This window comes from Amblyomma mixtum, chromosome 2 (assembly GCF_055824585.1).
Source record: "Amblyomma mixtum isolate Tamu chromosome 2, ASM5582458v1, whole genome shotgun sequence".
NCBI lineage: Eukaryota > Metazoa > Arthropoda > Arachnida > Ixodida > Ixodidae > Amblyomma > Amblyomma mixtum.
In genome coordinates, this window is record NC_143013.1 from 149074897 (window position 1) to 149096088 (window position 21192).

Genomic DNA, 21192 nt, shown 5'->3' on the forward strand with positions numbered 1-21192 from the left:
ATGTTTTTTCGTGTTCTCGCGTACAGCGGTTGCAATCACTGGAACCTGGCGTGCTGGCGCCTTTTCATCGCCATGGGTGACGAAGCACAACACACTCAGGATGCACAGACGGAGGTTATGGCGCTTCTCGCTGCCATTGCTCAGCTTGACGCTAACGTCGAGGCGTCGAAAGCCGAGGCTGATCGGATTTGGAGAAGATGTGGTGTATGCCAGTGCATTGAACGCGTCCATATTCGCATGCGGCAGTACCGTGAACCGCGAATGGTAGTGTTTTGACAGGAACACAAAGTGGTTTGGGGAGACGCTGGCGCAGCTCGGCGAGAGGTACTTTAACTGCGCTTTTCTTGTGACGCCTGCTGCCTTCCGATACATTGTTCAAACTGTGCGATCGCTGCTCGAGCGGCAAGACACGAACATGAGGGAAGATATCCCTTTCGACAAGCGAGTCGCCATCTGGTTGTACTGGCTGTGCTCTTCTAGCGAAGAACTCAGCATCGCAGAGTTGTTCGCCGTCGGACGGTTGACAGCAAACTAAGCCTACCGCAAGCTGTTCAAGGCCGTTGTCGAGCTTATGGAAGGTGACTGGGTTAAGATGCCGACGCTTGACACCATGCCTGAACACATCAGGGAGTTAAACGCAGGGTGCCAATTTTTGCAAGCGGTCGGAGAGTTGGACTCCCAAGGAAAACGCCGCGGGCTATAAAACCACAAAGGATAGTAAGCAACAATGCTAACACAGGGACCACTTGGTTGATCATATCGGGGACTTATGCGCTACTAGAAAATACAGACCAAATAAAAAACGAAACAGACACATGCGCAAAACACACACTGAACTTTTGTTTGTGTCGTTTGTCATTTGTCCCCTTGTGTAGTGCATGCCTCCAATAGTATGGTAAACCCTCGACGTAGTTGTGTATTAGTAACCTTCGGTGAAGGTTCTCTGCAAGTGCCTACTGGCGTGAGTGTCAATTCAACTTTGCGAGCGAAACGCGTTTTCATTGCTAGTGTCAGGCAGTGGGTTGTCCCCTCGTAGCATGCAGACGATTCTCCCGAGAGCAAGCAAAGGTATATTGTACGCATTGTAAGGTTATGCTCAAATCACAATCATGTACTAACTACTTGCATTGTGTCACTCATGTTAACCGCATATTTTATTTGCAGGTACAGAATCACCCTGCTTGCCCTTGTGGACCACCGCTGATGGCGGCGTCATGTACACGCTGATGAGTAATTGTTCCTTCATTATAATTAAAGGGGTCGAGACCTCAAATTCATGGTTGGCGCGTTCTTTGTTTCAAACGTTTCTTATTGCTCCAGGAAGCATGATACGCACTCGAAGATTCATATATTTACAGTGAATAATTTAATATAGCATTTTTAGGTGAACGATTCTCGGTTTCAGTTTCTGAACGCAGAATTTGACAGTGACGTCACTATCTAGGACGCACAACAACGTTGCCTGGTCACGTGGCCCACAAAGTTGTGACGCACCTACTGCTGCATCGTCTGCTTTCTCAGACACGTGCTGACCAGCGTATGAAAACAAACAATGGCATGGCTAGTCCCAGCAGCTGGGATTTTGACGAATCTGATTCCAATGAAGACATCGACTTTTTTTTTTTTGATCGCACGATCGCATGCTGATATCGCCCTCGCGGTTCCGCGTGAGGATGCGAAGCACTTTGCAAAATACCAGTAAGCATGGCTAGTTCGGCAATACGTTGACAAAAACTGACCGAGCGAGTGGCGGTTTGCAGCAAATGCGGCTCGCAGGTGCTTCAACTGCGCTCACGTGGCTCGGCACTCGTGCCTCACAGCTGCGGCTGTGGCTGTGTCCCGCTTATCGTACGTCACTGCATTTTGGTATGACGTCACTAAAACGTTGGTTACTCAATCAGCGTAGTCACGTCGGCGTTGATAGCGCTAGCGATGAGTCTAAAGCGAGAGAGCGAGCACTTAGGTAATCTTTGGAACCGAATTAAAATATTTTTAAACGTTTGTTGTGTTCAACACCTGGCTGTGAGTGCCCTTGCGTACAGAAGAATCTCATAGCCGGCTTTTTATAGCCTCAAAATTTGGTGTCTCCACCCCTTTAAATAGTCATCTCCACCCCTTTAAATAGTCGTCTCCACCCCTTTAAATAGTCATAACCACTCTATTCAACCTATTTTTGGTCGTACGAATGTCTCTAAGTATTCATCACAGATTAAGATAGAAGGAGCGCCGACTCCGCTGATAAGAGGGGATCAGTTCTGCCACATCCCAGAGTGGTTGGTGGGGCATCTGGTAGGCGGCACTCGGATTTGATATCGGCGCTTGGAGAACGCTACCCCCGCGCCGTTGTTTCGGCGACTTCGGGATGTTTACTGTCGTACGTTTTCCGTTTATTCTCAGGGAGCGCGCATGCGCTGTGGCAGGCGTTGCAGTGGTCAACTTCGCGGCGCAGCACTGGCGCATTGCCTGCATCCGCATTTTGGCAGGTGGCGTGTCAGTGTGGCCATTTCTAGCTATTTCTCAGTCTTTCTATATTTTTAATTTTGCCTACAGCTACCTGTGCGCTCCTGACCTTTCAGGCGCAGCCCGAGGGCGCGCAAAATTCCCGTGTCGCCAATCTGGCCTAGCGCGCTTTCGTCCCTTCGCGCTCCTCCCCAAGCATCCAGGACATAGCCATTTCGGCATGAAAGGTAACCAAATGGAGGAAGGCTGCACAAAGCCACTACGATGAGTGAAGGGCATGAAGGCAGTACAGTGCAACGGAGAGCGCCCGGCGTGCGCAGGCGGTTCGTGTAGCAAAATCGCGCCCACTGATAGCGAACCCAGACTGAAGTTTGGCTGCGCGATGACAGCCGCTGCTGGCAGCGGAATTGTCAGGCGTTGAATGAGTCAGGCAGAGAACAACGGTGGGTCCAAAATTTATTGTGCAGAAAACCAAAGTAATGTAAAAAAGTTTCCGAGGGGAACATCAGTTTACAGTTGGTAGCGAGGCGCTAGAAAAAGCAATACTCCTGCTTAGGGCAGGTAGTGATCGCAGATTTGAATCACGAGGGTAAAATAGCTAGAGGGATAAAACTTAGCCGGTTCTCTCAGATCGTGAATGGCGGCTTACCATTATCACTAAACAGAAAAGTATTTGACTGCTTTATCTTACCGGCACTCGCCTGTATGGGGCAGAAACTTGGTGGATAACGAACCAATTTATTTCGCGTTACGCTGCTGGTTTTATGGCTCACAAATTGTGCTTTACCTGTTATGTTATACGAATTTTAAATTTCCGTACTTTTCGCACAGCGTTGAATAAGCCGATGACGCGCACTCACTAACGGCACCGCTTTGCTTTTTCTGAGCTCGCCGCTAAGTCTCGGCCAATTTAGCTCTTTCCACTCGTCGGGGGACGTTGTCGCTTTCGGCCCACGCTTGTGGGGAAAGGGGTAGGGTGATCATTACACTCGGATCGCTGCAGGCACAGCAGGCTTCATTCAGCGGACAGGCCTGTGTGTCTACACACGCCGTCATCTTCTCCTAATGGCAATCATACTGCATGCGTATTAAAAGAGGCTGAAGCCACCGGCAAATGATGCCACACTGTACATGAGTGCGTTTGTAACCGCTATGCACTCTGGCCAATCCCCCGCCGTGTGTATGTGCCATTAAGCCTGAGGACATCGTCATCATCATCATCACCTCTGAAGCATGGCAGCTTGCCCAAGCTTCCCGCAGCCACTTTTCGAAGGCCCTACCTCACAGCCTAGGCAACCAAGTCTCAGCAGGGCACTGCTGTAAAGTCCTGCTCAACATACGCCTGAGAAGGAAAAAATTGGGGCTGTTTAGCTTTGGTTAAACCTGGTTGGTTGCGAAAGCAATACAATGTTATGATTGACCACGCACAGCCGTGCTGATTCCGCTTAACTTCATTCCGTTTAGCTTGCCTAATCCCAGATTCTGAAGCCATTTTTTTTTAGTTCGTCATATGTAGCGGAGAACCGCACCAATGCATATGCGCTGATGGGTTGCAGACACTGGCCCTGGAATTGTTTTTTAGCGGCACCACTGCAGAGAATTATTCATATTCTGAACTTTGAGCCACGAATACTCAGATAAAAATAAAGTACGACAAATTTCGAGGTGATTCAGCCAGGTGGAGAGCCCCTCGAGTGCGAAATTATGCTCTTGGCGCGAGCACTATTGAATAATACTTTGCCGGCTCAAAAGCGGTGCCGGCTGGAACTGCTGGCCGTAATCTTGCTTGCACCTCAGAGGAAAAGCTCCCAGTAGCCATCAAATAGGAAAACGCCGGAAATTTAAATATCTTCAGGTTTTGTTAAGCTTTGCTGCATTTATAAACGTAGATTGAAATTAATTTTAATTTTCTTTGTTTCCTTCAGTGCAGGCTCTCGGAGGCCGCGGCAGTATTTCCAAAAATGGGCTTTTAAACAAAAGAAAATTGTTTCTGCGGCATAGTAAGACCATGCGTGGTAGGCATTCAGAAACAGTGGATACATAGTTCGTGGTAAGCAGATTAATTATATATTTGATGTTTCACATGTTGATCAACAAATACGGCTCAAGGAGAAGAAGGGGACAAGAAAATCTGGTACGGAAATCTGCAACCTTGAAACTTACTGTTTCGTAATGGCAAAGCAGGCACTAAAAAATTAACAACCGTTCTTTATACAATACTAATGAAGATTTTGTCCCGATAAGGAGTCCTGAGTATAAAAAAAGGTAAGCGCAAAGTTAACATAATACCGCATATAGGCGGCGACAACTGACAAACGGTTGAAATCAATCATTTAGACCAGTCAAAGGGGAATCATGCGGCAGTGCGTTGCGTGCTGCGGCCGTATTAAGTAAAAAATGAATGCCATGAAATATGACACTGCTAGGAAATGAGAGATTACGCCGCCTCGCATGACACTTCTCATTCCTATTATATAATTGCGCAATTCGTTGCGCAATTCATGCTTGACTACTGATGCTTGCGTTGAATTAGGTATCTTAGGCAGATTCTCGGCAAATTATTATGACAGTGACGTGGAAACTGCACCGGTCTTGAAGCCGAACATGTTGAGAAACCAAGCCGAGCATAAAGCAGAATTCATTAGAAACATTCTAAAAATTTATTCTGAATGGTTTCCGCAAAAAAGCAAACGATGTGATACTACAGATCCCCTTTACCAGAAATAATTATACTTACATTCCAGGTAGCAGATGACAACGGGCAAATATTAGTGCTCATTGGCAAATCATAGCCCTAAATAGGCCCAGAGTTCCGAATGAGTATCTGATATTGGCAGTACCACTTTTTAGCACTTATTAGCCCTCATCGTGGCATAAAATCCTGGCTATCATAGTTCGGATTAGCGAGAATTCTCCCACTCTTTGCCATCGCTGGCTGTGCCACCTTAGAGTCATGGTTATCATGGGCCATCTTAGCCAGAGTTCCCCACTGCAGGCCAGAATTGGCTATGACATTCTACGAGGGGGTACCCAAAAGAAACCGGACTTATTTTTGTTTGAACTTATTTGTTCACATTTTCAGCACAGACCTTTAATATCCCTCAAAGTACTCTCTACTTACAATAATACGTTTGTCGAATCTTTCATTCCATTTTTCAAAACATTGTTTAAATTCATCTTTTGTGATGCTTGAAAGTCCCTCCGTCGTTTTTTTTTTCACCTCAGCAACATCAGCGAAACGCTTTCCATTCACCTGTCTTTTCATTCTACGAAACAAAGAAAGTAGCACGTGGCAAGGTCGGGTGAGTATGAGGGTTGAGGAACAGAGGTCATGCCATTTTTGGTCCGAATTTGTCGTAGGGACAGGGCTGTGTGAGCAGGGGCATTGCCATGGTGGAAAAACCAGTCACCAGTCTGCCACAAATCAGCCCGCTTCCACCGAACACTGTTGCCCATTCTTTTCAAAACATCCAAGCAGGAAGCCTGGTTCACTGTCTGACCCTGCGGAATAAATTCTGAATGGACGACTCCTCTCACGTCGAAAAAACAAATCAGCATTGTTTCGAGGTTTGGTTTCACCTGACGAGCTTTCTTGAGGCGAGGTGAATTTGAAGTTTTCCATTGGCATGACTGTTGCTTTGTTCAAGATTTAATTCAGGAACATTCAGTTGTCCCCATAGCATCGTCCTAAAACGTCTTTCTGAATATTTCAAGAGTTTCCGTTCCACTTTTTCCGAGAAAAAATCTGAATTTCACCGGCGCACGCTGTTCACGAACATCAGCCATTGCAAAAACGACACTCACACAAAACAGTCGTCACTCTAAAACTCTGCCTAAACTAGTCTGACCTCCCTCAACGACGGCACTCGGCTTACTGACTCTGAAATGTGCGTTCTATGCGCTCCTAGCGGCAAAACGCGGTACCACAGAAGCTGTGCCGATTCAAAAAATTAGTCCGGTTTCTTTTGGGTACCCCCTCGTATAAAGGTTCCTATATTGGCCTAGCTTTGCCATCACTAATCCAGCGTTAAAAGTATACTGGAAAAGGTTGGTCAACCTTATGCCTACATGCTAAAATGATATGGCGACGTTTGCCGCAACAGAGAGAGAGTTTATATTTTTTTGAACACGTAAACACTGGCTTATGAACTCTATAAGGGGTGTGAGACCTGTATACGCCTGTATCATCTAAGTTTAATTTTAATTGGCATGTGTACGGTGCCAGAGTAGACGTTTTACGTTTATCCCTGATATCAAAACACACGTTCCTGGAGCACATTATAGAATATGAGCAGTGTTAGCATTGTGCTATTACTCTACTACTACTACTGCAATTCTATCATAATACCAGAGCTACGCGGGCATTTAAGTGGCATTTCAGTGAGATGGTATTGGACACTTCGAATGGCATTCTTACCCAGTGGAGTTCTGCGGTGCTTCACAACAATTTCCGAACACAATCGCAAGCACTCTAAAGCATTCGTTCACTGCATAGCAATAGCGCTGCTGCCGTCGAGGTTTGTTTTTGTCCGATCACTAATTTAGAGCGGTGCAAAGGCGCGACGACGACTTCGGTGGCGGCCAGTGGACTGTGCACATTCCGCCACAGAGCAACCGGTTTGTCGCATAAGACCGACGGCGATACCCTTCAGACCAACGACCACAGACGTACAGAATTCTATCGTTAATACTGGGCAACTAGAAATTTTTGCAACAAAGAAGTGAAATTTCTTTTAAAAGGTCTGTAAATACACTAACGAATGCGCTCTCACATGACCAAGTGGAAATGATTTGTGTCATTATATTTAAGATTCACGTAAGAATATATTTTGCTGATTAGCCAAGCCGATAATCAACAAAATATATTCTTTGTTCGAGAAGTGCACAGGCAGAGCTCACGCTGTTGCCTTTGTTGGATTTGTGGGCATAAAAACCCGCCTATTTGTCATGGAACATTATGCATTTGAAAGCGTTTTTGCACGCACTGCCAGCGCGAGTATGTGGAAAGCAGCCTAAACGTGCTTCCAATAAAAATAAAATAAGATTCATTTCGACAAATTTTTAAATTAAAAAATCACTTTTTGGCTTTACTCTAGAGCTTTTACAGCCGTAGTGCGCAGCGGGCTTCAGCCCAATGGAGGTCCCTAATCAAGCGTGACATGTACTGCCGACTTTGTGCGCAGTTTTAGCAGCGTCCAGAAACTAAACTGTGGCCTCGTTATTTAGAATTATACTTTTGGCACGTGCGAAATACATGGCTGACCCTTCTTAAATAAACAGACACGCCCACGCGCTAAGAGGTTCTTAAGCTTTGTGGGGTTACTGGCACGGTTTGGACCCTGAACTCAGAGCCAACGCCACTCCGCTAGCTCGACCACACCTGTGGCCGCGAAGAACAACACCTCCGAGGAATAAGCCCGCAGGCAAAACCTTTAATTGGGATCTCCCAATGTCTTTCCTCGGTCGCGCGCAGGCAGCAGCGGCAGGCAGCAGCGGCAGGCAACAGGCACAGGAGACAGGCACAGAGCAGTTCAGGTCACCTGGGCCGCCGCTGATGTCGCGTCCGCTCTCTCTCAGGGCTCGCTGTCAACTCTCCATCCGACTGTCCCGTGGGCGCGGCCCGCGCGGCCGCCGAAACCGAGAGCGGTGGGCAAGGAGGGCTGCCCACGTGACGACGCGTAGAGCGGGCGCCTCCCCTCCGCTCCCTCCGCCGCTGCGCCTAGTCGGGGGCCGCCAGAGGAAGAGCCGCGGTAGGCCACGAGAGAGAGAAGGGTGCATCCGGCGGGCGAGGGGCAACATGGATCCCCACAGCTTTTACGTCGTGCCCTGTGATTGCGTCTTTCCCCGTATTTCCTGATTTGGTATTTCCTTCCCTTTTTGCAAGTCGTAATGTTACTGTTAATTTTTGTGCATAGTGTTGTTTTGCCATGTAATCTGCTTTGAGGGCTATAGCTCTTGCTCATGTCTTTGCTTGTTTGATCGCCGATTATTTTTCTTTCGAACGTCACCTTTATTTCAGAAAAGCATCGGATGTAGTTACGAATCACAATTCACGTTTTTGTTCGTTTTTGCTTTTTTTCACAAAATTTTGAGGATTTTTCGACGATCAGCGAATAAATCTACTGAGAACTCGTGTTAGTTAGACACGTTTTAACCTAGCTTGCTTGGCACATGTACTAGTATATCTGAAACTATGAAAGCACGCGCATTGTGGGTCCATAATATTTTACTTCTTGTTTTGTATTTTTGTTGTTCAAAATTTTAAGCCACTTTGAACTAACAGAAGCCACATCACAAAGCCCCACAAAATGCTGGAGTGTCTGAAGTCGCTTCGGCGATATCCATCTCGAAGCTCAACGTTTTTCGCTTGTTTCCGGGCGCCCGACATGAAGTTTTTTCTGCGTCTTTTGGCTACCCCACTACAGCTGTCCTGTGCATCGTGTCGTGCGCGTGTGCTTGTGTTCTACCTTAATTAGACCATCACGGACTTACGATCTATACATATGTTAATATGGGAATATGTAAATAGATTTCTTGCATAGGGCACTTCTCACCCCTATCCTTTCTAACTGTCCGCTCACCTTTCTTTCATTTCAACACCCTGCCTGCTATCCTTTTATTTCCGCTGCCCCAGCTCAGGTGCGTCCTGAAGCGATTGCAGATCCCAGGTCTAGCAAAAATGTTTTCCTTCTTTTGTTTTATGTTTAATAAAACTACTACTACTACTACTACTACTACTACTACTACTACTACTACTACTACTACTACTACTACTACTACTAATACTACTACTATTACTACTACTACTACTAATGCTACTATTGCGGCTTTGCAACAATACTTTGACGCTTCCGCGTATCGCATCCAATTGTTTCTTATACGTCTTGCCTTTTGAACTGCCCATGACTATCCTCCGAGAATTCCAAACCCCTTTCACATGTTTCGGCCCTCGTCTCTTCTCTCTTTCAGGTCCCATATCACCTTTTCTCCGGGCCGCGCCCTTTTCCAGGTAGTGCGCTAAACCCCCACTCCCTGAAACACTATTTTTTCCTTGCGATTAGAGACTTTTAGCATAGCGTATGAGCGCATTTAGCGGGAGGATGGAGTGGAAATCGCATGAGCACTTTTAGTTTATCGTATGCTGACCCGAACGCAACGGTAGCGCAGGCCGCCAATGGGCCCGTCAGTTACGACACCTTTATACGTCGCTGCGTATTAACACCCAAACCGCGAACAGGTGTGCACACAGGAAGCAGGTGGTCTTACGGAACACGGCCGCGTACGGCTCTAATCTACCCGACGGCGTTCTAGTCAATGGCCTAATGCCTGCACACAAAAAAAGCACAATGTGTTACTTTTCGGTTTTTGTAAGTTGACTGTTGCACTGCATTCAAACGAATTCCTCGCCCAGGCCTTGTACGATGACCTCGCGATGCGTCGAGCCTATAGAGAGATGCATGATGTCATAATGAGCCTAATTATGGCCGTCGCAGTTAAAAATAATGCTTAATAACACCGGATTTTTTGATAAACCGTCTGCCTGAAGACACTCTGGTTCTGGATCCGGAGCAGCCCCTGGTGCGGGAGCTCGAGCGGCCGCGCTGCTGCTGCTTGCTTCCGGTGGTCTCCTCCTCCTTGGCTCTAGCGGGTGACGTAGGCCCTCTGGATCCGGAGCGCCCTCTGCTGTTTGGAGCGCTAGCTGCCCCGACGCTGGTGCTGCCCGGGGTGCATTCCCGCGGTCTCTTCCAGGATCGGGAAATCTTCGGCGCAGTAACCCTCACAGTTGTTGCCGCGCTTGTCCCTGGGTGACTTTGGTGGGTGGAAAATCCCCTCCAATGTTTGCTGGGTCCCGTGTTTCGGCGAAATGCCGCCGCTTTGCTCCCACCACCTCGTCTTCATCTCGTAGGGCGTGTGGTAGAGCTCCTTGCATAATTTGTAGCCGAGCACGTGTCCTTTTCCGCAAAGCTGATATTTGGTCTCGCATTGATGGTTTTCGGGCGGGCTTTCCGCCCCACAACCGTGGCACTTTACGTTCTTAGGGTTCGGGCAGACGCCGGCTCGGTGGCCCATTCTTCCGCATGCGTTGCACACTCGTATTCTTCCGTTAGAGCGCGCACCGTTGAGCGAATGGCGTGATGCGCACTTACACCTCGGGACTTTGCTGTCTTCGAACTGTATTAGGACTGCCTTTGAGTCCTTTCCTAATCTTCGAACCCCCAGCACCGGGGGGTTGCCGCGTGTTTTGAGACGGTGCAATATATCCGCCTCCGAGAAGTACACGGGGACGTCGTGAATTACGCTCTTTCCGCAGTCCACCGGCATGGAGACGTAGGTGGTCATCTCTATTCGCTCCCCTTCGAAAGTGAGGTCCTTCAGCTCTGCATGTTTTCTTTTTCATCCGGCGTCTCTCGTTGCCACGAGAATGGACTGCGGGCGTGTTTTTACGGAGACGGTGTCCTCTCCTGCTGCGTCGTGGTCGACTCTGGCAGCCCGGATTATCGCGTCCGCCAAGTTCGCGTCCCCGTATTTCGTCAGCCTCGTGACGCCGCCACTGGGTCTCATGATTATCTTTTCGGCGTCCATAGGAAGCCTGGTGTTTTGCCTTTCCGCCGACTTCGCCGCCATTTTCCTTCTCGCGTACTTCTCGGCAGCCCTCCGCCCCTCCACGATGCGCGTCTCTTGGTTTGGGCTAAGGTTAGGATTAGCCTCCTTCGGCGTCGCTTCGCCTTTTTTCTTGCTAGTGTACCACTGCCTGGGCCCATTTAGCTCGCTCGGAACAATGTCCGTCCGTGATTTGAGGTGCATCTTTGCTGTCTATCATCTCCGTTCATGATTACACACAGTTTAGCTAGCTTACACGGCGACGCAAACACGAGTTGGACGCCGTATCGTCCGTCCGTCTTTTTAATGTCCGTCCATTCGGCGGTTTCCATCATCGTGCCTGAGCCGCTGGGTGGGCCTGGGCCGCAGTCGGTGGCTGGACCTCACTAGGCTTAGTGTTAGGCGCGGACGCTCGCCGTGGAAAAATCCCAGAAATGACAGAAGAAAAAGCGTCCACCTCGGAAAATTTGGTATCCGCAGTGTTCTCTCATCGTCTGCTGTCGATTCGGAAGGCTTCCTGTTTCCGCACCGCAATATTTCGTGCGACGGAGGTCCGACGGTGTCCGACAGAGTCCATCAACCACAGGTACTATCCCTTCCGCTGCCGAACGATGGCTACGACGCCAGGAAGAAGTTATAGGCAACGTGAGTCATAAAAAACTGCAATATAATCGGTGTTTGTACATACAGTGTCATTACAGCTCTTGATGAAGGCTGGCTTCAGCACTGTAGTTAATTAAAACGTTAAATCAGTGATTATGTAGCAGTTCTTGCAAGCCACACATCGACCTATAACCTCTCTTTGACGTCAAAGCCATCGTTCGGCTGTTGAAACCGACACAACATGGCAGAAAAAGCCGAATATAAATTAATAATGGTCATAGGCGAATACCACATTGTGATTCGTATATAGTATAGTATTCCGCATCATTATAGAGAAGAAAACATGCTACCGAACTGGTTAAGCGGTGCGCCACTGGTCTGGGATGGCAGGTGCTGCACGGGTGGGACTTGTGCATTTCACGTTGTCCCGATCACATTCACGCGACCAATCATTAATTTAACCGCTACCTGCGGGGTTGCATGAAGACGCCATATTTTATGCGCACCATCGAGTGTCAACAGAGAAAGAGAGAGAGAGGCGGGTTTTCGTGCAGTAGGGGAAGTATTGCTTACACCTTTTACGCTTTTTCGTGCAAACAGGATCATGTAGGGTGGCACTTGTTCATTGGTGTATGCAACCCACGTGGCCGTGCCTGGAAACTTGTCCGTTCATGGGAGGAAGATGTGAGCGCGATGAACGTTCATTGTAATGCGAGTTGGGTTGCACGATCACGCGCCTGCTTTTCGCGGGCAAGGTCCATGGCGACTAGGTATTACTTTTTTGCCATCAAGGCGACAGCGCTCACTCGGGTAGTAGGTTCGAATTACGCTTTGTTACGACTCGCCTTCGTCCTGGGGAAGACGACGACATGGCAGCAGCGAAACGCCGACAAACCCCGAGACGCGCGTTGGGTGAACGCCTGGATGGCCACGGAAGCCGCGTCCGTCTGCCCGGTTGAGCGAGCGTTTCCCGTACACCGAGTCGGAACGCGCGTTCGAAATGCGCGCGAACGCCGCTCATGGACATTTCGGCGTCTGCGCTACGTGGTTGGCATCGTTCCCCTCTCCCAGCGCGTGACGACGGCGTGATCTCTCGGGAGTGAGTGAGTGCGTGCGTGTCGGTGATTGGTGCCAGTGAAACCCGGCCCCCATCTAGGGACCCTAGGGAAGAGAACTCTTAAAAAGCCGGCAGCGGCACGGCCGAAGAGCTCTTTGTCATCATGCTCTCCTGTTGAGCTGTCACGATGCAGCGTTCCTGCAGCTCACTTGTAAATATTCATGTATAAATTCCTCTTCATTGTCTTTTCCCAGCAGCCTCGTCACAGGCGTCCCTCATTTTGCTCTCCGGGGCACGTCCATGCTACCTCGTCCGTAACAAACTGGTGGCAGCGGTGGGATGCTGCTACCACGTCCCTAACAAACTGGTGGCAGCGGTGGGGTGTTGCTACCTCGTCCCTAACAAACTGGTTGGCAGCGGTGGGACGCGAAACATCGGACGCCGGCGGAGAGTTGCGGACAACGGGACGCTGAGCAGCAGAACGGCGAGTCGGGGGCGGTGCAACAGCCCTGTGTGTTGACTGGTTGCCTGCAGCGGACCGACTGCGCTGGATTCTTGGCTGCGAGGTTTGGTGAGTGCGGAACTTTCTTCTGCTGAGTTTTGCCAGGCTTTTGTTAGTGTCGGGAACAGAGCTGGTAATTGGGTTGTCGTTGCTGCTGGGTTAGTTGCAGCAAGACAATAGCGGGCAGTAGAGAAGCAGCACTCGGAGCAGCCATGGATTTGAAGACGCTGCGCAAACCAAAGTTACTGGAGCTTGCGAAAGAGTTGGGTCTGGAGGTATCAGACAAACTCAGAAAACCAGAACTGCTGAAGGCTATTCTTGCGTTGGAGGCTGAAGATGACGAGCTTGCGGAATGCCTTGAGACCATTGAGGAGAGGGAATTGGCAAAAAGAGAACAAGAGGAACGCGAACAGGGACGCGAAAGAGAGCAGCGGCGACAGGAACGCGAAAGACAGCTGCGGGAACAGGAACGCGAAAGAGAGCAGCGGCAACAGGAATACGAAAGAGAGATGCAGGAACTCACGCGTGAACTTAACACGCTCAGAAGTATTAGAACGCGATCTCGCTTAAGTGTTTTCAGAAAAGGCGAAAATTTCAGAACTTTTCTGGAAAATTTTGAAAGAATTTGCATGGAGGAGCAGCTAGACGAGGATTATTGGCCACTTGTGTTGATGGGATTTCTCCCATGTGAACCCGGAAATGTCTGGGCGAGGTTGTCTGACGAGGATGCCCGCAACTACGCGATAACCAAAAGTGCGCTCCTCCGATACTTTCGTATTCCCGCGGAGGCAGATTTGGAAGGCCACATTGACGGTGGTAAGTTACGCCGCAATAGTGTCAGGGACAGAGTTAGAAGCTCTGCTCAGTCGCCGGATGACACGAGTGCTGTTCAGAAGTGGCGGCATAGGACAGGTTTGGTCCAGGAAAGAAAGGCCACTTCGGCAGCGAGGACCGATGAGTTCGGTCGAAAGGCTAGCAACGAGGAAGAGTGCAGATCCGCCAGCCATGAGGGCTCGGGCGATAATGTAGGCACTAAGGCTAGCAACGAAGAAGAGTGCAGATCCGCCAGCCATGAGGGCTCGGGCGATAATGTAGGCACTAAGGCTAGCAACGAGGAAGAGTGCAGATCCGCCAGCCATGAGGGCTCGGGCGATAATGTAGGCACTGCTAAAAATAATGAAAGGGGCAATGCGTTGGTTTTGAGCCCAGAGATGCATGCACTTTCCGGGGAGGCTGATTGCTGCGATCGAGAAGGTAGTACCCAGGACAATAACGCTACGTTAGCCGAACAGCGTCTCATAGTTCAAGTTCCGGGCAAGAGCGTTAGGGTAGTAGGATCGAACAGCAAGCCTCAGGAGGGCAAGTTGTTGCTCTCAGCAGAGAGTAATGGGAACCAAAAGCAAACTGTGAGTTGCAGGAATCCCATCGAAAACAAAGCCGAGCGACCTGCTTTGTTCGAGAGCACTGTCAGTGCTAATAAAGAAGCGGCCGTCTCTAACTTTGAGGCCGAGGCTATTTTGAAAAGTGAGGCTGGCGTTTTCTCTCAGGAAGAGAATAGTGAGCTCACCGGCCGGCGCAATGAGGGAATCAAGGGAGACATTTCTTCGATGCGGCCGGCGAACAATAGCAGCCCAAATTTGGAGTCGTCGTTTTGCTTTAAAGAGATTGACCGCGAGTCAACCGAGTACTCCAGACGCGACAGGCGCCGAAAAAGGGCCAGACTGAGTGGGCGCGTTCAGAAAAAACGAAAGCCACCTGACCCATCGCGGCGACCCCGCGGTAGTTCTTGCAGGACGGTGGAACCTCACAGCGGGTCGCAGAGGACGCCCAGCTACCGCATGAAAGAACGCCGCAGAACGCGTTCCAGTCGAAGGACACTGTTGAATCGAGAAAGGAGTTCTCGTAGGCGTTTCTTTCATGCGCGTCCGTCAACCCCTCGCATTCAAATGTTCAGACGCTACTTGGGTGTTGGAGACACGCGGCCGGTGTGCGAAACAAATCAATGTCGCGTGGCGTCTGAGGCTCGCAGGTGTCGAAGCGCAGTTAAGCCCTTCGAATTTTGTGAATTGTCGGCTGCTAAAGCCACTGTTGGTGTGCGTCCGCGCAGGGCGCGGTTGAAGAATAGGCGACCCCTTTGAGCCGCGGCGTGGCTCGCTAGCAGCGGATTCCGAGGATGTCTCTGCTGTTTGCTTTTTCTTTTTTTAAACCATTCCTGCAGACAAAAAGTTTTGTAGAAAAAAAAAAGTTTGAGCAGGAATAGGTTCCCGACGCGTTGTTTACATTGAAAGCGTTTCTTTTGAAATTGTTTTGAAACATGCACTAGTGGTGCCTATGTGTAGCAGCGTCCGCTGACACGCGGAAGTACTAGCCAGACGGGCCATTGTAAGCGACTAGCATAAGCGCCTGGAGTCGCTTGATTTTTTTTGGAATTGGGGAAATTAATGTGACTTTGGCTCCGATGTTGAGCGAATCTTTGCGGGGATATGCAAGGTGAAGGCAGTATGCTGCTATGCAGAATGAAATAATGTCGGGGTCATTACGAATCGGAATACATCACAAAAAGGGGAGTCTCAAAGGTAATGCCGATGGCTTAAGTTGAGGTCCCTAGCGCAAGAGTCAGCATCATAGTTGCAGTTTACTGGTGTTTTTTTTTTCCTGATATAGGATTTTGAGCCTATTGGTTTTGTTTATTTTTTTTTTAATTAAGATGCGCTTTGTGGTGTAATGTGCCGATCTGTGGGAGTTTTGTGAGTGCTGCTGGACTACTCCCAGGGATTGATTGGGTTGTAAGAGGGAAAGAGCCTGGCATTACTAAGTGGGGATTGTGTCGTGCTTGCGGACTGAGCGGTTGGGTTTTCGGCGTGGTTCTAACGCTAGCGGAGCACGAGTCACTTTGCAGTGCCCTTTGGGAACCTGCACCTGCAAAGGAAGACTTCAGGGTGCGCTGAGCTCCGGAACCGCCGAGAGAGAACCGACTGCAGTTGAGACCAGCCTCAAGCGACATCCCTCCGGACAGCGGATGCTGTCCCCTGTCCATCGGGATCTCCTTCCCCCGGCGGGGCAGTCTGTTACGACTCGCCTTCGTCCTGGGGAAGACGACGACATGGCAGCAGCGAAACGCCGACAAACCCCGAGACGCGCGTTGGGTGAACGCCTGGATGGCCACGGAAGCCGCGTCCGTCTGCCCGGTTGAGCGAGCGTTTCCCGTACACCGAGTCGGAACGCGCGTTCGAAATGCGCGCGAACGCCGCTCATGGACATTTCGGCGTCTGCGCTACGTGGTTGGCATCGTTCCCCTCTCCCAGCGCGTGACGACGGCGTGATCTCTCGGGAGTGAGTGAGTGCGTGCGTGTCGGTGATTGGTGCCAGTGAAACCCGGCCCCCATCTAGGGACCCTAGGGAAGAGAACTCTTAAAAAGCCGGCAGCGGCACGGCCGAAGAGCTCTTTGTCATCATGCTCTCCTGTTGAGCTGTCACGATGCAGCGTTCCTGCAGCTCACTTGTAAATATTCATGTATAAATTCCTCTTCATTGTCTTTTCCCAGCAGCCTCGTCACAGGCGTCCCTCATTTTGCTCTCCGGGGCACGTCCATGCTACCTCGTCCGTAACAAACTGGTGGCAGCGGTGGGATGCTGCTACCACGTCCCTAACAAACTGGTGGCAGCGGTGGGGTGTTGCTACCTCGTCCCTAACAGCTTGAAATCGGGCCGAAGAGTGAAAACTCACCTCGTAGGACCTCGTAGAACTAGGGGACTTTATCATTCCGCGGCGTGGGTCGCTGAGTCTCCAAACATAGTGTAGCTTACGCCACGGTCTGGAGGTTACAGTGATAGCTTCAGAGGACGCTTCTATACCAGCACACTAGCAAAATAAACTATCGCTTATCACCACGATAATTTTATACACAAAAAAGTCTACATATTTTCTCATTTCAGCCGTGAAGCGACTTGGCCCTGCCCATACGAAAAATTCTTTGCTGGGTGATGTGCACCTAGACAAAAGAGATGCACGATTTTGTATGAACCCGAAAAACCGTGACCAGTTTGGTAGCTGCCACGAGGTACGTCGACCTGCTGCAAATATTCGCAGCCACGATTTCAATATACGCCCTTTTCACATACCTATGCCACATCTTAAAACCAAGGACGGCGCACTGTCCACGAATACAGGGGTCTTAATTGGTATTTATTTATTTATTCACAGATACCTGCAACGCCCGAAGGCATTATTGCCGGGGAAGGGGGGGGGGGGGAGGGGGCGTACAACGAAATCAAGCACTATAAGTGCTATAGTCAGGTGATGAGACATTCAAAAACACGGAACAGCCATAAAATACAGCAAAATCAGGTACACACATGCATAACCTGTAGCAAGAATTTACATAAACTAGTGCATAGATGCAAAGAAAGAACTGGGCAAACAAGGCACGGACGGCGAAGAGGCGAGACACGGGCGTCCGCGTCTCGTTTGCGGAGTTATTTATTTGCAGACCGCGATTGTTGCGACGCGCGCCTGTTCTTTCGCTTTTTTCTCTCATATCGTTCTCCTCTATCTGCCCATGGCAGCGGTTGTGGCTCGGCTGGAGCCAGTTGGCAGGCCCGTGCAATTTCCTTTTCATCCTTCTTTCAGTCGCAACAACGACAACAGCAGCTACCCACAGCTTTTCATCGCAGCACCTGTGTTACTCGTGTCGAAGGCGTTTAATTTACATATTTCTCTGCTGACTTTCATACAAATGATGCAGAAATTGAGTACTGAAAACTTCGGTTTCTTGAGTTGAGCAGCGGCTATATGGCTTGTAGAACATTTGGGCGAGCTGTTATTAAGTTCTCATTATATACTGTAACAGATTTCCAACCGAAAACTTTAATTTGAAACACGTTTCTGAGTCGGCTCGGCTCCTTCTTCAGGAATGACAGGGGGCAATAGCTAGCGTCATTAAGAATGTATGAAGGGGAACAAGAGGACAAAATAACGAAAGTTTTTCTTTCTTTTCTTTTGACCTCATGCTGCCCTCCATGAACACTTATATACGCTAGCTATTGCCCCCTGCCATTCCTTAAAAAGGAGCAGAGCCGACTCAGAAACGTTGGGTTTCAAATTAAAGTTTTCGGTTGGAAATGTGTGAGAGTTCTTTATAAGCCTTCAAACCCAACTACACCGGAAAATCTGTCAAAATGTTTACTTTTCAATGCAAATAAGTTCAGATTGAAAAAAAAATACAGCGCGCAAAAGACAAGAGACCAGAAGGAACACGTAGCGCTGGTACTGTGTTTTCCGCCCTTCTGGTCTGTTGTCTTTTTTTTGCTGCTTTTTTGTCAAATATGGCCTACGTAGATTGAAGCCAGTGCAGCCACCACGTTTCCCAGGTCCTGTCAGTTTTTTCCTGCCAAGCCAAAGTCGCCTTCGTGGCTAAAAAGCCGCTTAATTCCTTCTGTTCAACGAGACATTTAAGTTTCGTGAGTGTCGACTTCCCCCATGTCAAGCAATCTAAAGCTGGATCCGTAAATGTTGCCTGAACCGAAGGAACTCTGTAAGTACGTGCGGGCGCAGTGCCGCTGCATCTTTGACAGCGCTGCCATTTGGATTAAATGTGGAAATATTTGTCACTCGTTGTATATCGTACGACAATCCTGCTTCGCTTTTTTTTATCGAAAAACCGGAAAAACACCCAGTAACATATGGGGCAGTGTGCCCATCGTGAGCATCCTCTTGAAAGAACCCTCACTTTCAGCAGTGCTGTTCAGAATGAATCTTCTTCAGTGGTTTCCTTCTGGTTTCCGGTTGTTTGTAGATAGTAATAAAAACAAATATTTTATTCCCATGGAAACATGTTTTTAAATTTAGATATTTTTGTGCAGTGTTAGAAATGCATAAGTGATTAATCACGAACTTCTTCTAAGCTTTGAACACACGTGTTTTGAATTGTTCTCTTAGGGCTTCTTCGGGCAATCTCTAACATCAGAAGCAGCAGGTTTCTGTAGTTACCTTGCATTACAATAAAAAACCATGTGTGTTGTAGTTTTTCCAGGCAGTATACCGTTTCTATTGGTGTTTTATTGAAGCAAGAATGATATTCAATTCCAAAAGTCCTAAAGATATAATGTATGCGGATGACATGACAATGATTATGCATTGCATCCACAATTCATGAGTTAGTAAAGAAAAGCGTTTGAGATTTTACTGACCTGGACTACATATTCACTGAAAATTAGCATAGAAAAAAAGAAAGCTATTGCACTTCAACATAAAGGAATCCTTCATTCAATTCCGCATCAATATATGCAGTCTGATAGCTGAAAATGGCCTGTTTAGGAGGAAACCGTGATGATGTATAAAACAGTACCTCGCTCTCGATACATTAGCGTTGCTGATATTCAAAAAGATATCGCAGGTGCTGAAGTTGCAACTGGGAATGCAATTAATGTTATAGTTTTATTTGGCGCTGGCACAATAATCCTTGAAGCCACTGCTATTAGTACTTGCAAAATAAATCTATGTTATGCAAGAGAAAATAATAGGAACAAAGGGCGGAAGATATTTTTCAATCCGGCAGGTGTACCGGCAGGCAACGTTTCGACAAGACGGCTTGCCTTCGTATGTGGTCGAGGCTTTCCTGCCGCACGTGTTCAATTCCTTTTGTTTTTCAGGAACGCTACCTTCGCTGCTTTCTCTCTACCACATATAAAATCAAAGTAATTGTTTGCTACAAAAGCACAACTGAATGAAAGGCTATTTTTGACCTGCTCTCCTTTCACCCCGCGGATACAAATATTGTTCTCCACGAGGTAATGCTGCTTGGTACTCACTGCATCTAAAACTTCGACAATTTAACCGAAACCGCTTCCTCTCAGCTGCTTCTAGATGTGGGTCGACCTGGCTGAGTTTGACATTAGAGGCTCCAGGTTAATATATAGGTGTACCCTCTATCAGGAACTGTCGCAACGACATCAACGCTCGCCTCCTACTGAGTTAGATAGTTCCAGTGCAACTGGTATGGAAAAGTAACCGGCATTAATTCCCTCTAGTGTCTTAGAGGCAGCTCTCCACCGATTGAATTATGCCTTCCAAAGGAGGCAAACCCTCTAGGACCCTGATCGCTGCCTTCGTCTGATAGAAAAGCCATCAATGCGCTTCAAGCACAGGTTTGAGCCTCGGTCTGCAATTTGCTGTGGGAGCCTTGTTGTTGCAGATTAATGACAACGTTGTCATGCCGCGGGCTGCGATTCAAAATGTTGCTGTTTACCTCAGTATACATGGCAATATTTCTGCGGAAAAAAAAGCTCCAGGAGGAGAAGTAGACTAGTGGAATGTCTGAAACCAGAAAAAAGTACGTTATTGTTGAAAAATATAAATAAAATAAAACATTTAAGGTATCAGGAATAAAATATATTACACTTTTTGGGCATGCGGTAGAATTTGTGACCTTTCATTCATCTTTTTTTTTCTCTCTCGCTCACTTCATCCCGATCCCCAGGATTTTCTTTACAACTGTTTCTTTTTTCCTGTGGTTGCGCATTTATGCAGTATGGTCAGAAAATGCTTTAATTTCTCACGTTTTATACATTAAATAGGCTAAGTCAGCACTTTCACATACTACAGCTGAAGACGTAAAAGAAACTAAACATATGTTTCTTTTCTATTTCATTCGTGCTTTGTTTATGCTAATTTAAACACCACAACACTTCTATATAATTGTTGACTGCTTTGTTAATTTGATATCATGACGTCATGTCGAAATTAAGGAGAAGAAATTCTTTTGTTCAGGGCATGTAATGCGAAGGAAGATAACCGGTGGTAGTTGAGGGTAGTAGACTTGATACCAGGAGAAGGTAAGCATAGCTGGAGGCGGCAGAAAGTTAGGTGGGTGGGCGGATGAGATCAAGAAGCTGTGGGGATACGGTGGCCGCAGCTGGCACAGGAAACGTTTTATTTCAGATATATGGAAGAGGTCTTTTTCCAGGAGTC

General features: G+C 48.3%; 1 long non-coding RNA gene across 1 annotated transcript; it reads left to right on the forward strand.

Moving 5' to 3' along the window:
- Nucleotides 1–12436: 12436 nt before the first annotated feature.
- On the forward strand, nucleotides 12437–16770 carry LOC149361233 (uncharacterized). The gene is made up of 2 exons (XR_016288925.1): nucleotides 12437–14252; nucleotides 14319–16770. It is a non-coding gene; the product is annotated as an uncharacterized LOC149361233 (long non-coding RNA).
- Nucleotides 16771–21192: the final 4422 nt, after the last annotated feature.